This window comes from Rousettus aegyptiacus, unplaced genomic scaffold (genome assembly GCF_014176215.1).
Source record: "Rousettus aegyptiacus isolate mRouAeg1 unplaced genomic scaffold, mRouAeg1.p scaffold_m13_p_1, whole genome shotgun sequence".
NCBI classification, from domain to species: domain Eukaryota; kingdom Metazoa; phylum Chordata; class Mammalia; order Chiroptera; family Pteropodidae; genus Rousettus; species Rousettus aegyptiacus.
The window spans coordinates 65107402-65120928 of NW_023416284.1; the positions used below are offsets into that span (position 1 = coordinate 65107402).

Sequence of the window (13527 nt, forward strand, 5' to 3'; positions counted from 1 at the left end):
GTGTTGTCAAACTTTTGAAAATTTTGCCAATCTTATAGGTGAGAAATCATACTTCACTGTAGTTTCGAGTTGTATTGTTCTTGTTATGAGTGAGATTGAGTCTCATCTCTTTTCATATGGTTGAAAGACATTTGCATTTTTTTGTGAATTCCATTCATATCTCTAATTCAATTTTTCTATAGAATTTTTGGTATTTCAGAAGCTTTTTACATACTAAGGATATTAATTCCTTCTCTATTATAAGTGTTACAGTAATTTCCCCAACTTGGGATTTTTCTTTTTATTTTGCTCATTCTGTTTTTATCATGTAATTAATTTTTTTAAATAAAATCAAATTTATTAATCTGTTCCTTATTGCTTCTGGATAGGAAAATTTTCTTCACTCCCAAATTATAGAGAAATTTACTTATTTCTTCTTTTTACATTAAAGACTTTTATCCCATTAGGATTTTTCCTGGTATATGATATAGGAAATGGGTTCAATTGTATTTTTTTTATTATCTACTTCTTACAACATCATTTGTTAAAAAGTTCACATTTTACCCACTGATTCTTAGTCCCGTCTTTATCAATTATTGAATTTTCTTATACATTTGGGTCTATTTCTGGATTTCCTATTGTATTTGTTTATCTATCTACTCATGTGGAAATACCACATTGTTTTAATTATAAAGGCTTTGTAATATGTTCTTATATCTGATTAGGCTAGCTCCCTCTCTCAGTAACTCTTTTTTAGTTTTTTTTCCTGATTATTCTTGTTCGTTCTTTCAAATGAACATTACAATCAAAGTCTAGTTCCATTTTTTTAAACCTAAGGTATTTTTATTGTAATTGAGTTAAATTTATTTAATAACTTAGAACTGACATTTTTTGCTGTTGAATTTTTGTATCCAAAAATATGTATGTCTTTTCATTTGTTCAAGTATTTTCTTGTATCTTTCAGTAGTATTTTCTGATTTATATAAGTTTAGGACATTTCTGGTTAATAACTAGGTATTTTCTTTTCTTTTTATTTCTTTGTAAATGAGATCTATTATAGCGTCTAAGTATTTTTTGTTTATATACAAAGAAAGCTAATGGCTTTTGTATGCTGATTTTATGATCTAACTTTTTACTAAATTCTTTTATTGTTCGTAGTAATTTTTCCTTTGAAGAATAACGTATTCCAACTTGTTATACTAAAATGAATACATGGTTCTGCCAATAATAAATGGAAACAAAAAGTCTTCTTTAATTCAATATTATGTACCAATGAGAACTGAGATTCCTTTATTGTTTGGACTACTTGCATTTGGAAGCCAACTGGGATAGGTTAAGGAGAGAGAGCAGGAGAGGAGAGAAGAGACTAGAGCCATTTATCTGGTTTGAGTCTACTCTGGAAGATTCTAAGGATTCTCACACCTTTTGTTATTCCCTGATATTCTCCATGTGGACCTCAGCTTCCAAAACCTTAATAGCAGGCCTCCTGGCATGTGCCCATTTTCACAATGGTTAACAGATTAATGAGAAGTTTTATTTTAAGTTTCCCAGACCCTTGCTCCCCAGGTACAAACTTTTCTTTGCCTGTCTATATTTCAAACCTTATATTCTACTACTCCTAACATAAAGTCCTTGTTCCAATAAGACAGGCCTACTCATTTTTCTTTACACAACACTCCATTAGAAGTGTACTCCTTGGCTGTCATCATTCACCTCACATTTTTATCTCATTGGAAATAGAAACTTTATACACTAATTTTATTCTCCTTCTCTTTTTTCCCTGGGCAAACTTAAGAGCTCTTCCCTGTCACTGAATTTTTTTCCTACATCTATTATAGCAGCTAAATTGTATTGCAATTGTTTATTTACTTTATTCTTCACTTAACCGTGAAGATAAGATTCATAAAGGCTTTTTGATTTCTATATCTCCAGCATCTAGCACAGTGCTTGGGACATAATAAGCACGAAATTAACTTTTATTAGAGGAAGGAGGAAGGAAAGGAGAGTTTTTTGTTGGCTTCTGTTCATGTTCTCTGTTTTTGTATCTCTGTATCTGGTGCTGATCTTGAAGTTCTACTCCAGCTCTCCTCTGTTAGGATCTCTCTGCATTTTAAGTAATTGGTTTTGTACTCTGTGTTAGAACATTTTCCATCTCCACTTCAAAATATGCTAATTAACTCTAATAGTTAAAATGTTTATATTCTTCTAAACTAAAAATATACTTGGCTGATTATTGCTGCAGCATATTCAGTTTTATTTGTGTGTGTGTTAGTGATCAGAAACTCAGGATGTGATGAAAGTCCTGTTCTTAGAAAAAAAAACAAACCAAACCCATGTTATGATATCCCTCTTTCATGTTCTTTGTGAATATTCGATGTCTCATATAAGACTGTGGTTCTCATGCCAAATGAGATACTCATATTGAGTTATCCAGGTAACCTTCCCTTGAAAAGTCCTAGAAAAACACTAATGAAATTTTAGTTGCCAACTTCACTTTTTCTGGAGATATTTGAGACTCAATTTCTTTTGATAGTATTTTAAAAGTTATGTTACCAGCCATTGTTCATTTCAACAGGTTTTTATAAGTATAATTCTCTATTTTATAAATTTTTATTATATTTTAGGCTGGATGATTCTTGATGACTTAGGAAGATATACATTACTTTCAACACTAAAACCTATTAACATTAAAACACCAAATTGAACATATCAGGACTTGCAGTTTCTTTCAGACAACCAATCCCATCAATGTTTCAGCTCAGTTCAATAGGTATCTTGTGAAAGCAGTATAGTAAGTCGGAGTTTTGCTCAAAGTCTGATTATCACAAATTGGAGTACTTATTGTTCTATGTTCCTAGTACATATTTGGTAACAGAACAATGCAAAGTTGAGTAATACTTATTTTCTAACTCTCAGGAAGTCACAAATTAGTGAAAGAATTTAGCAAAATATACAACTAATGACAATACAAACCAGGTTATGTGGTGTGGTTTTTTGTTATTTGTTTTTTTAAAAGCCTCAGTTGTGATTATAAACAATAACATGAAGGTTGAGTCAGGAATGGCTTCACAAAACTAGTGACACTTGCTATAAGCCTTAAAAGATGAATAAGATATAGAAAGATGAGATGGAAGGTAAGAGCATTCCAGGCTGAGGGAAGAGCATGAAAAAAGGCAGAGCAGTAAGTAAAAACATAGCATACACATGTGATGTGCCTTAAATAGGAAGTAGAAGTGGGGTAGAAAATGATAGACATAGAGCCAAGATGGGAACACAGAACAAGTGGGTATTTTTAGTGGAAGAAGTGGAGGAAATAAGTGATAGGTGATAAGTAATAGTTAAAGGTATAGAAGTGGATGAACTAGTTTAGGAAGAACAGACTAGAAAATAGGAAAAGGGCTAAGGAAGAGGTGTCATGGTTATTATTTAAGGGGTCAGAAGAAAAAAAGGAATCAGCAAACATGTAGATGGAAATCCATCAGAAAAAAAAATTGAGATTTGAAGAGTCACTTTATTTTATTTTATTTTTTATTTTAAAAATTAATTGACGTTTTTAGAGCAGTTTAAGGTTTACAGAAAAACTAAGTAGACCATAGATTCCCATAGACCAAGAGTTCCCATAGATTCCCTCCCTCCATCTCAGTTTCCCCTGTTATCAGTATCATGCATTGTTATGGTCCATGCATTAAAATTGATGAACCAATATTGATATATTATTATTTACTAATGTCTATAGTTTACATTAGGGTTCACTCTTTGGTTTGTACAATTCTAAGCATTTTTAATAATGTTTCTTGATGTTGTTCCTCACTTTAAAAATGTATCTTGATGAGTTTATTCATCTCTTATTGTACTTTATAGAGATACTTTTATAATTAGTCATATTTAAACTTTTTTTTTTTATATCAGTAGACCCTTTTTTCAAGAATGGGAATTATAGATCTACCCCCTTCTGTCTCCAATTCTAGCCTCATGGAGCTATTTATCATTAGTCTCCAAAATAGGTACTAGACAAAATTTACATACATCTAATCACACTCATAGTATTTTTTACTTTCAATTTAAATATGAACCATGGATGTCACATTTCTTTATTTCTTTTAAAAGAAGTAGTTTATATGGGAATATGGATACTAAAATATTAATGGTGTTTATCTTTACCTGTATTATGAGTATTTTTTATTTTATGTTTTATATTTTAAAAATATTTTTCTAGAAATAACATCAATATGTCACAATTGAAAAAATATCTGTTAGAGACTACTGACTTGTACAGTTTTTTTTGCTTTTGTGAAAATACAGAAGAAAAATTTAATGTTATATTATAATAAAAGTGTTATGTTAAAAAATAAACCCTTTACAGAAGTTTTTAGAAATAAAAGAAAGATAAAAGCCAAAGCAAAAGTCATGTCATGGCTTTAAAAGCCCTTTACTCCCAAGAATACAAAGTCTATTAACTTAAACAGTGGGACTATTGTCCATAAGAGTACCAAATATTCTGAATGGACAGAAGCCTCCAGCTGTAAACTGATGGACTTTTGTGCTCTAAAGGCAGTTGAGGGTTTCTACCTCAAATGATTTAAGAATCTATTTCTCATGTTACAGCAATTGAGATTGGGAAAAACGCATAGAACAGATTATGTTTCACTCTCTTTATTTGTATGGCTTGTTGAAGGTAGGTTAATACTATGCGAATCCTTATTCCATTCACAGCTCTCAATATGTACTTATGGTATTTATATATCTAGAGTTTAACTGATGATCATTCTTGCCACCATCTGTACATGGATAATTTTTACCCTAAGAGCTATTGGTTCCAATGCATTGTTTTGACATTAAACACTAGAGTTGATTCAAACAAAAGTAAATACCACAACAGTTGGTGCTCTAAAACAAAATGCAGCCCAATGATTTTCACATTATTGTAAAATCTAATATACTTGTCATCCACACTGAGTTTACTACATAGTCAAAGTGAAAGCTTAGAAAAGTAAGAATGAGCTCTAGATAGAAATTTTCATCACTCACTTGACAAAATTCCTCAGTGAAATCAACTGAGGCTAAAGAGTTAATTAAAACAAGTTACATAGTCTTCGAGTTCCCAAAATTTATTAACTATGGCTGTTGACTGATATTTATGGACTCCCTTTCCGTTTCTATTCTACTGTTTCTTTTCAGTCATGGTATAATATAACTTGTTTAAAATTTTTTCAAGGACTGAAGATTCAAAAACAAAACTAAGCAATTTTAAAGCAAAACTTCTTGGAATTATAGATGCAATCTAAAAATATGAGCATAAGATATGAGAAATCTTTATAGTTTATAACTTTTTATAAATTTTAATAGCAGCCAAGGCATAATAGTTACCAAAAAATAATATTCCAGCCACAAATGATTGTTAGAAAACTCATTTTAAAAAGTTTGATAAACAGCTTTTCCATAATCATAACATTTTTCACCAGCTTAAAAAAAGAAGATCAGAGGGAAAGCATATGGATTATACACAAGGATTATTTTTAGACATGATTAATGCTATTTATGCATTTCTAGATATCACTATAATTAAAGTTTTGTGTTGAGTAGTTTAATCAAAACCCGTCTAAAGTTGAAGAGAGAAAATATCCTGATAAATTGCTATATTAATTCCTAACCTTAGTTATAACATATACTGGCCTAACTCTAAGATGCTCTGAAACTATTAGGTCAATATTACTGTAATTATCTAATTCTGAATGTTCATATACATATTGTTGGATCTAATAACTTGTATATGTCTATAGTTCATCAAGGAGTTTTGATCTATTCTAACAACAAAAAAACAAAACAATGGGAGTGTTCAATTGCCAAGGAACCCAATAAGAGACGGAAGAGGAATTACATTCTTTTAATACCACTATATATTAGACATCATGCTAGGCATTTTACATGGGGTTCTTACTTAATGTTTCTAACAATCCTATGAGTTATATATTATTATCCTATTTTACTGATATAGAAAATGAGACTTAAAGGGGGAAATATAATATGTAGATGACACATCTCTTTGTGATGAAAACTCAAATTCAAGAGAATAAATTAAAGGAAGCTGTTGTTAAGATAGTGAAGTTGGACAAAAACATGTCAGATGAGTTTCGGCATGAACAAATGCAAGGTGACATTTATTTAAAATATATTTAGAAAATAATGGCAAGTCATTATTCATTTCTCTTTTAAGATAGTAATCCTCAAACTGTCATAGCCAACAAACCAATAAAAGATTGGGCAACACCAAAAATTAAATGGAAAACTAAGTTGAAAACTCTGTTCTACCCTTGAAGAAACTATGATGCATCCACATCTAAAATATTCCACACTAACATGGATGGTCCTTGAGATAGTCATGCTAAGCAAAATAAGACAGACAGAAAAAGTTGAAAACCACATGATATCATTTATATGTCAGATATAAACCTAAAAGCAACAGGACACCGTATTGTGCATACTTCCATCTCTAGAAATAATGAAATTAAGGAAGGCCCAGATGAAACTGACTGACTTGAAGTTTTTAAGACTAAAAACATAGGTTTTCATCCTCAGACCACTTTTTGTAAAATGCTGGTCTAAACTCTGGAGTATGATGGCAAGGATTAACGTATTCACTCATCTCATATCTAGCCATTCATGTAACATGACCCTGTATAAATGCTAGAAATCAGAGATGACAAATATATCTTTTAGATACCTCCTGTCTAGACATCCCTGACATTTTATTCTAACCTGGGAGATAAGCACAGATCCATGCCAGGCTTGACTTTTCCCCTTGGGCTTGGAAAAGCAGTTCCTTATTTTACATTGGTTTTTCTCTACTCCCATCCTACTTTGACCCCTGTCCTAGATCATCCTTTTGTCCCTTAGAGATACGCTGGTTATCAAAGTATTATTGTCTCCATTTCTCACTCCAGCTGGCTTGGGCTTTTTAGGGAAAAATGTGTGTTCTGTGTTAAATCCTAAGAACAAATTCCCTGTGTCAACTTCAAAACCTTGCAGAAATGAAAGTGGCAAAATCTATTAGTGTCCCTAGTTCTTTTCTTTTTTATGTACAGTAAAATATTTTAATCAAGCCTTAATGCAGACAAGACATTACACGAAGACAATAAATCTACAGTGCGATTTTAAAAATCTTTATTTATTAAATAGTCTATTTAACGACTATTAACTCAATTAATGTTAACAAGCTCCTAATGTTAAATAAGACATTAATTCAGTATCTATGATCAAAGTGGAGATCAGAGCTAGCCTAGTGGTAGCTGAAAACCCTAGAGGTTTGGGCCCCTCCTCCCCAAGGTCAGCTCTGCATTGGGCACAGGAACAAGTGATAGCACAAACACTATGCATTTTCTGACTCTGGCTTATATGAGAAACTCACTGAGCCATAGTCCTTGGTATGGCTATCCTTTTATCCCTACAGTGATCATAATCTATTTTCTGGCCTGGAATGCTTCTCATACATCTGCCCCTACTAGGTACCTGAACTTATGCTAAAAGCAGAGGGTTTGTCACAGATTGGGTTCTCCGGAAGCAGACTCTGAGATGGAAATTAGCATGCAGAAAGTTTTTAATGGGGTCTCTTGAAATCAACACCTATGGGGTAGGCAAAGAAAGAAAGACTGAGCAGAATGAGAATTTGGCTGCAATGTAACCACATCATCTCATCTGACTCCATGGGAAGCTCTGAACTTAGGATGACCCTTCAGAGTTGTCTCCAGTTGAAGGGGCCTGATGGCTAATGATACTGAGCATCACTTGATGTGCTTATTGACCATTTATAGATTTTCTTTGGAGAAATTTCTTTTCAGATCCTTTGCCTATTTGTAATTAGCTTATTTGTCTTTTTATGAGTTATAAGGGTTCTTTGCATATTCTGGATAAAAGTCCTTATCAGATATATGATTTTCTCCTATCCTACAGGTTATCTTTTCACTTTTTTGATAGCATCCTTTGAAGTAAATCTTTTTTTCATTTTTATAAAGTCCAATTTATCTATTTTTTTCTTTGTTTGTGCTTTTGGTATCATATTTAAGAAGCCATTGTATAATCCAAGGTCACGGGAATGTATTCTTCTAAGAGTTTTATAGTTTTAGCTCTTACATTTAAGTCTTTGATTAATTTTGAGTAATTTTTGTACCAGTAACAATTTGGCATGAACAAAAGACTATATCTAAAACACTTGATCAAAACCCAGAGCAAATAAATTTATTTAAAAAATAAATAAATTTAATCTAAAAACAAAACGAAAAACCTCAAAAGCCAGAACAATCTGGTGAGATACTCTGAAGACTTAAAGTTAAGAGAGAGGTTCTTTTTTAGAAAACCTGGTTTTATGTACTGGCAAGAAAGGCCAGCACACAAACACTGCAGCTCTTTGTAAGTTGCCACATTCTATTCAATTTTCTGATTACAGTCTGCAGTACATGAGGACCTACACCACCTGCCTAGGTCAAAGACAGGTCTGTTAGGCCCAATGGATGACAGTGCCCACACCCAATATTTGCATAGGTAGGTGGTTGACAAGCTTGTCCTGAAGACTCTAGATATGTAAATCATTATAGGTAAACCAGAGAAAGAAATGGAGAACCTCTAAAGATATTGGATCCGATTTCGGGTTAAGCTGATCAAATTTATTAGCGGTAACCTCTAAAAAGTTTTGAAAGGAGAAGAGTAGAAGAGAAGCATTTTAAGAGTCAAATTGATGTATGCGCTGGAAGAAATGTTCTTGATAGTGTCCTGGCCAAAGTCTGTTTCAACACTGGGTGGTCGTGTCTAAGAGAGCTTTAGGCTGAAAAAAAGGGTGAAGTTTAAAGCCAACTGAATATCTTAAAGATCTTGGATACAGGTGTGAATCAGCTGGAGGAATAAAAACTAAAGAATTAGCTTGTAAACCTTAATGAATTAAATGAATTTAAAATGTCAAATTTAAGTTGTTCTGCAACTGTAGTTGCCTATTTTTGTATTGCTTGTACCCTAAGATTTCCTTATAGGAGAGCAAAGTAGTTTTACTGTCTAATTAACCAGTCAAATATGCTGTGCTGAGAAGTGATAACTGAAAAGTTTAAGCCCAGGGTAAAATACAGGAAAATTTCCATATCTCTGTAGTGAAAAATGGATGTGTATAACTGACAACACTTATTCTTTTACTTATTCAACAAATATTTATTGATTATCTATGTGATAGGACATTCTTCTAGGCACTAGGGATATCACAATGAACAAAAAGTCTCACAGAGTTTATATTCCAGCATGGAAGACAGATAATAAAAGATATGATTTCGAGGGGTGATAAGTGCTATGAAGCAAAAAGGGGAGCAGAATGATGGAGAGGTTCAGTTCAATATAGGGCAGTCAGAGGTTACAATTGTTCTGTTAATATTAACAGTATTATCAACCATCAAGCACTTTTTTGGTGCCTACCAGAACATTAGCTATATCTGAGTACTTCTAGTGCCGGGCATTATTTAACTTATCCTTACAACAAATATGAGGTAGGTATATTATTATTTCTAATTTACAGTAGAAGAAACTGAGCCTTAGACCAGCTGTTTCAATTATCAACTGCTACATAGCAAAACATCTCAAAATGTACTAGCTTAATACAACAATTTATTTACTCATGATTCTGCAATTTGATCAGGGCTCAGTGGGAACAGTTCATCAGCTCTCCACATGGTATCAGCTTGGATGGCTTGACAGGAGCTGGGAAATGCACTTCCAAGGGGCATCACTAACATGATGGTAACTTGGCACTGTCAACTGGAAGCTCAGTTGGGACTATTGGGGAGGGACCTCACTTATCTTCCACATGGTCTTTCCAAATAGCAAGGCTGGGCTTCTCACAGCTTGGTGGGCTCAGGGTAGACTTCTTAAATAGCCACTGGCTTCTCCCAGAGTATAAATGTGGGAGCTACTTTTAAGTACCTGAGCTCGGAAATCCCAGAATGTTGCTTTTGCCACATTCTGTTAGCTGAAGCTCACAAAACCAGTCCAGATTCAAGTGGAGAAACTATACCAGGGCATGAATACCAGAAGGCATGGTTCACTGGGGGCCATCAATGTAAGTTGACTACCAGTCTACCCTTTGACCTCTAATAATTTACATTCTTTCTACATGCAAAATTATCCCCACATACCCCAGCACCTCCAAAAGTCTGACTACATTTTTACATTGGCTCAAAATCTAGGAGCTACCCAAATCCTAAACTTATGGTACTACCACCTCATCCACCCATATGCAAGGTTAGAATCACTCATTCTCCTTAATTTCTCTCACTTTCTCCTCCCATTTCAATTTAGCAACCTATATCATTGACTTTACTTTGTAAACATTTCCCTAATCCCTAATCCCTAACCCTAACCCTAACCCTAACCCTAACCCTAATCCTAATCAGTCCACTTCCTTCCTTTCCCACCTCCTTGAGTCTAAACTATTATACTCTCTACTTTGGCTACCGTAAACACCACCAAATGGCCCCCAAGATTCTCTCTTGCTTTTCCTCTAATTCAGTGATTCTCAACTAGGGATGATTTTGCCCCCTCAAGACATTTGGCAATGTCTGAAGACTTCAGTCGTTCCAATTCAAAAGGCGTGTACTTCATCTAGTGTGTAGAGATGTCAGGGATGTTGCTAAACATCCTACAGTGTACAGGACAGCCTCCCACAACAATTATTCATCCCAAAATATTCATCCCAAAATGTCAAAAATGTCAATAGTGCTAAAGCTGAGAAACCTTACAATCTTTTTTTTTTTTTTTTTTTTTTTGGTGAGCCAGAGAGGTCTTGATCAAATGCAATTATGTCAATACCCTGCTGAAAATCCTTCAAGGTCTTTCTACTGATTTTAGGTTAAAGATGTGAACTTTTAAAAAATGACCCATAGAGTCCTCTGAAGTGTAGTTCCTACCAGTCTCTTTAGCTTCAGCTTGTGCATTCTACTCTTTCTTTGCTCTCTGTGCTCAAGCCGCACAGACTCTCCTTCCGTTGTGTACACAATGCATCTCACAAAGAGGACCCTACTTACTGTTTGTCAGTGATGCTCTTCCTCTTAATACCTCCCAACCCTGACCCTAACTCTAACAGGAACTAGTAAGTGATGTGGGGAGCTGGCAGCTGGGTGAGATCCAGAGGCTCCATGAGGAGTATTAAGTAAGGCCACTAAATACACCTGTCTGTCATCCACTGTTTACATAGACTCTTTTTCAAAAGGCATTATGGAACCCAGTACAGCTGAATGGGGCAGTGAAGTGGGAGCCTGGCCTTGCTTCCCTGACAGGCGGGGAGTGGGTAGCGCAGGACCCTATGTCTTCAGGACTTCTGGCGCTACCTACATGAGAATACAGTGATCCCATCAAAACCAGAAATTTCATAGTTTTCAATTAATGCGACCTGGTCCTCCAACCATAGGTCTGACTGCCTTAAGAGGAAGAATAACCTTTAGCTTGGTTGTTGAGGACTTTACTTTGGAGGAGAGGAACTGAGCTGGTTGAGCCTGCTCCTATCTGCATCCTGGCTGCCATGAGCCCCGGTGGCACCTGCTCTATCATGCAGTTGGTGGGGATGTTCACAACCTGAGTCCTGTTTGGTGGTGGGGCACTGGTATCCTTAATGTGAGTGTCATAACAGCCTGCAACAAGGGTAGAAAGTGATCTGTAGCCTCACTCTTGGTTGTGCTTTGTGGCTCCTCTTTTGCAGACATTTTCAGTAAAAAATTAAAGGAGTGAATCCCTGTGTTGTGAAAAAATAAACAAACCAAACCACACACCTAGTTAATTGCTATTCATCTTTGAGATCAGCGTTCTAATATCTCTTCCCTAGGGAAGACTTCCTTAACCCTCCAGATGAGGTATAAGCTCTCATAGATTTATGAAGCTATCATTCACAGCAGTGTATAGTTATGAACTTATTTGTATCACTATTTTATTAGTGTGAACACCCTACACACTGCATTGTAAACGGCAAGAGAGCCAGTAATCTCAGTTGCTAGTGCAATGGTTGACAGGTAATAGACTCTGAATAATATTTTTACTAACAGATTTTAACTTTTAAAAGTTTTAGTTTTACAGAAAAATTGAGCAGGTAGTAGGGAGAGTTACCATACAATTCCTGTCTCCTTGCCCCAGTTTTGTCTATTATGTTGCTTTAATGTGATACATTTGTTAATGTGAAACATTCGTTAAAATTAATAAACCAATAATAATACTGAAACATTATTATTAAATGAAACCCATCATTTACATTGTTTCATTGTGTGAAAAGGTTTTATGGGCTTTAATAAATACATTATGTTATACGCCACCATTTATAGTATCATACAGAATAGTTTCACCACCCTAAAAATCCCCTGTACTCATCTTTTTCATTCCTTCCTCTCTCTTCCCTAACTTCTGGTAACTATTGATTTTTCCCTGTCTCTTTAGTTTTGTCTTTTCCAGGTATCATATTGTTGAACTGGCAGTCTGTAACATTTTCAACTAGCTTCTTTCACTTAGCATTATGCATTTAAGTTTCCTCCATGTCTTTTCATGGCTTCATAGTTTATTTTTTTAAATCATTGAATAATATTCCATTGTATGGATGTACCATTTTGTCCATTCACCTATTGAAGGACATATTGGTTCCTTCTAGTTTTGCTACAAACTTATATAACATAAACAAACATTCATGTGCAAGTTTTTGTGTACATATTTATATGAGTAAATACCTAACAGTGTAATTGCTGGATCATATGTTAAGACTATATCTAGCCTTGTAAGATACTGCCAAACTGTCCTTCAAAGTCTCTGTACCATTTTCAAGCAATAATGAGAATTTCTGTTGCTCTACATCTTCACCAGCATTTGATATTGTCAGTATTTTGGATTTTAGCCTTCCAAACAGGTATGTAGCAGTATCTCATTGATTTAATTTTTCAGTTCCCAAATGACAGAGAATGTCAAGCATCTTTCGCATGTTTTATTTGCCATCTGTATACATTCTTTGTGAGGTGTCTGAGCAGGTCCTTTGCTCATTTTTAATTAGGTTGTATGCTTTCCTATTGCCGAGTTTTAAGAGTTCTTTGTGTATTTTGGATATAAATCCTTCACCAAATATGTGTTTTGCAAATATTTTCTCCCAATCTTTGGCTTTATTTTCATTTTCTTGAAAATTTTCATAAAGTTCAACCTAACAATTTTCTAATTCATGGAGCATGGTTTTGGTTTTGCCCCTAAAAATAAAGTGCCAAACCCAAGTCACATAGATTTTGTTCTGTGTTATATTCTGTAAATTTCATAGTTTTGAATTTTACATTTCTACTTAGTATTTGTTAAATAAATTAATGAGGGTTAATGGTAATAGAAATTGAATAGATGAATTTGGGTGTGAAGAAAATTACTGGCTCTATAATTCTGAAGGCATCAGCATAAAGTTGACAGTTAAAGCTTGTTGGGAACTCATCCAGAGAACTAAATTGCCAGTCAAGACATAGTTGAGATAACCAGATGATCAGAAGGGGAGGATTCAGGGTGGACCAAAGACAA

The 13527-nt window shown here is 34.3% G+C and overlaps 1 long non-coding RNA gene across 1 annotated transcript in view; it reads right to left on the minus strand.

Annotated features, from left to right (window-relative positions):
• LOC107504772 overlaps nt 1-13527 on the minus strand; it is a 28295-nt gene that overhangs the window by 8540 nt on the left and 6228 nt on the right. The gene's annotated exons all lie outside the window — the stretch shown is intronic.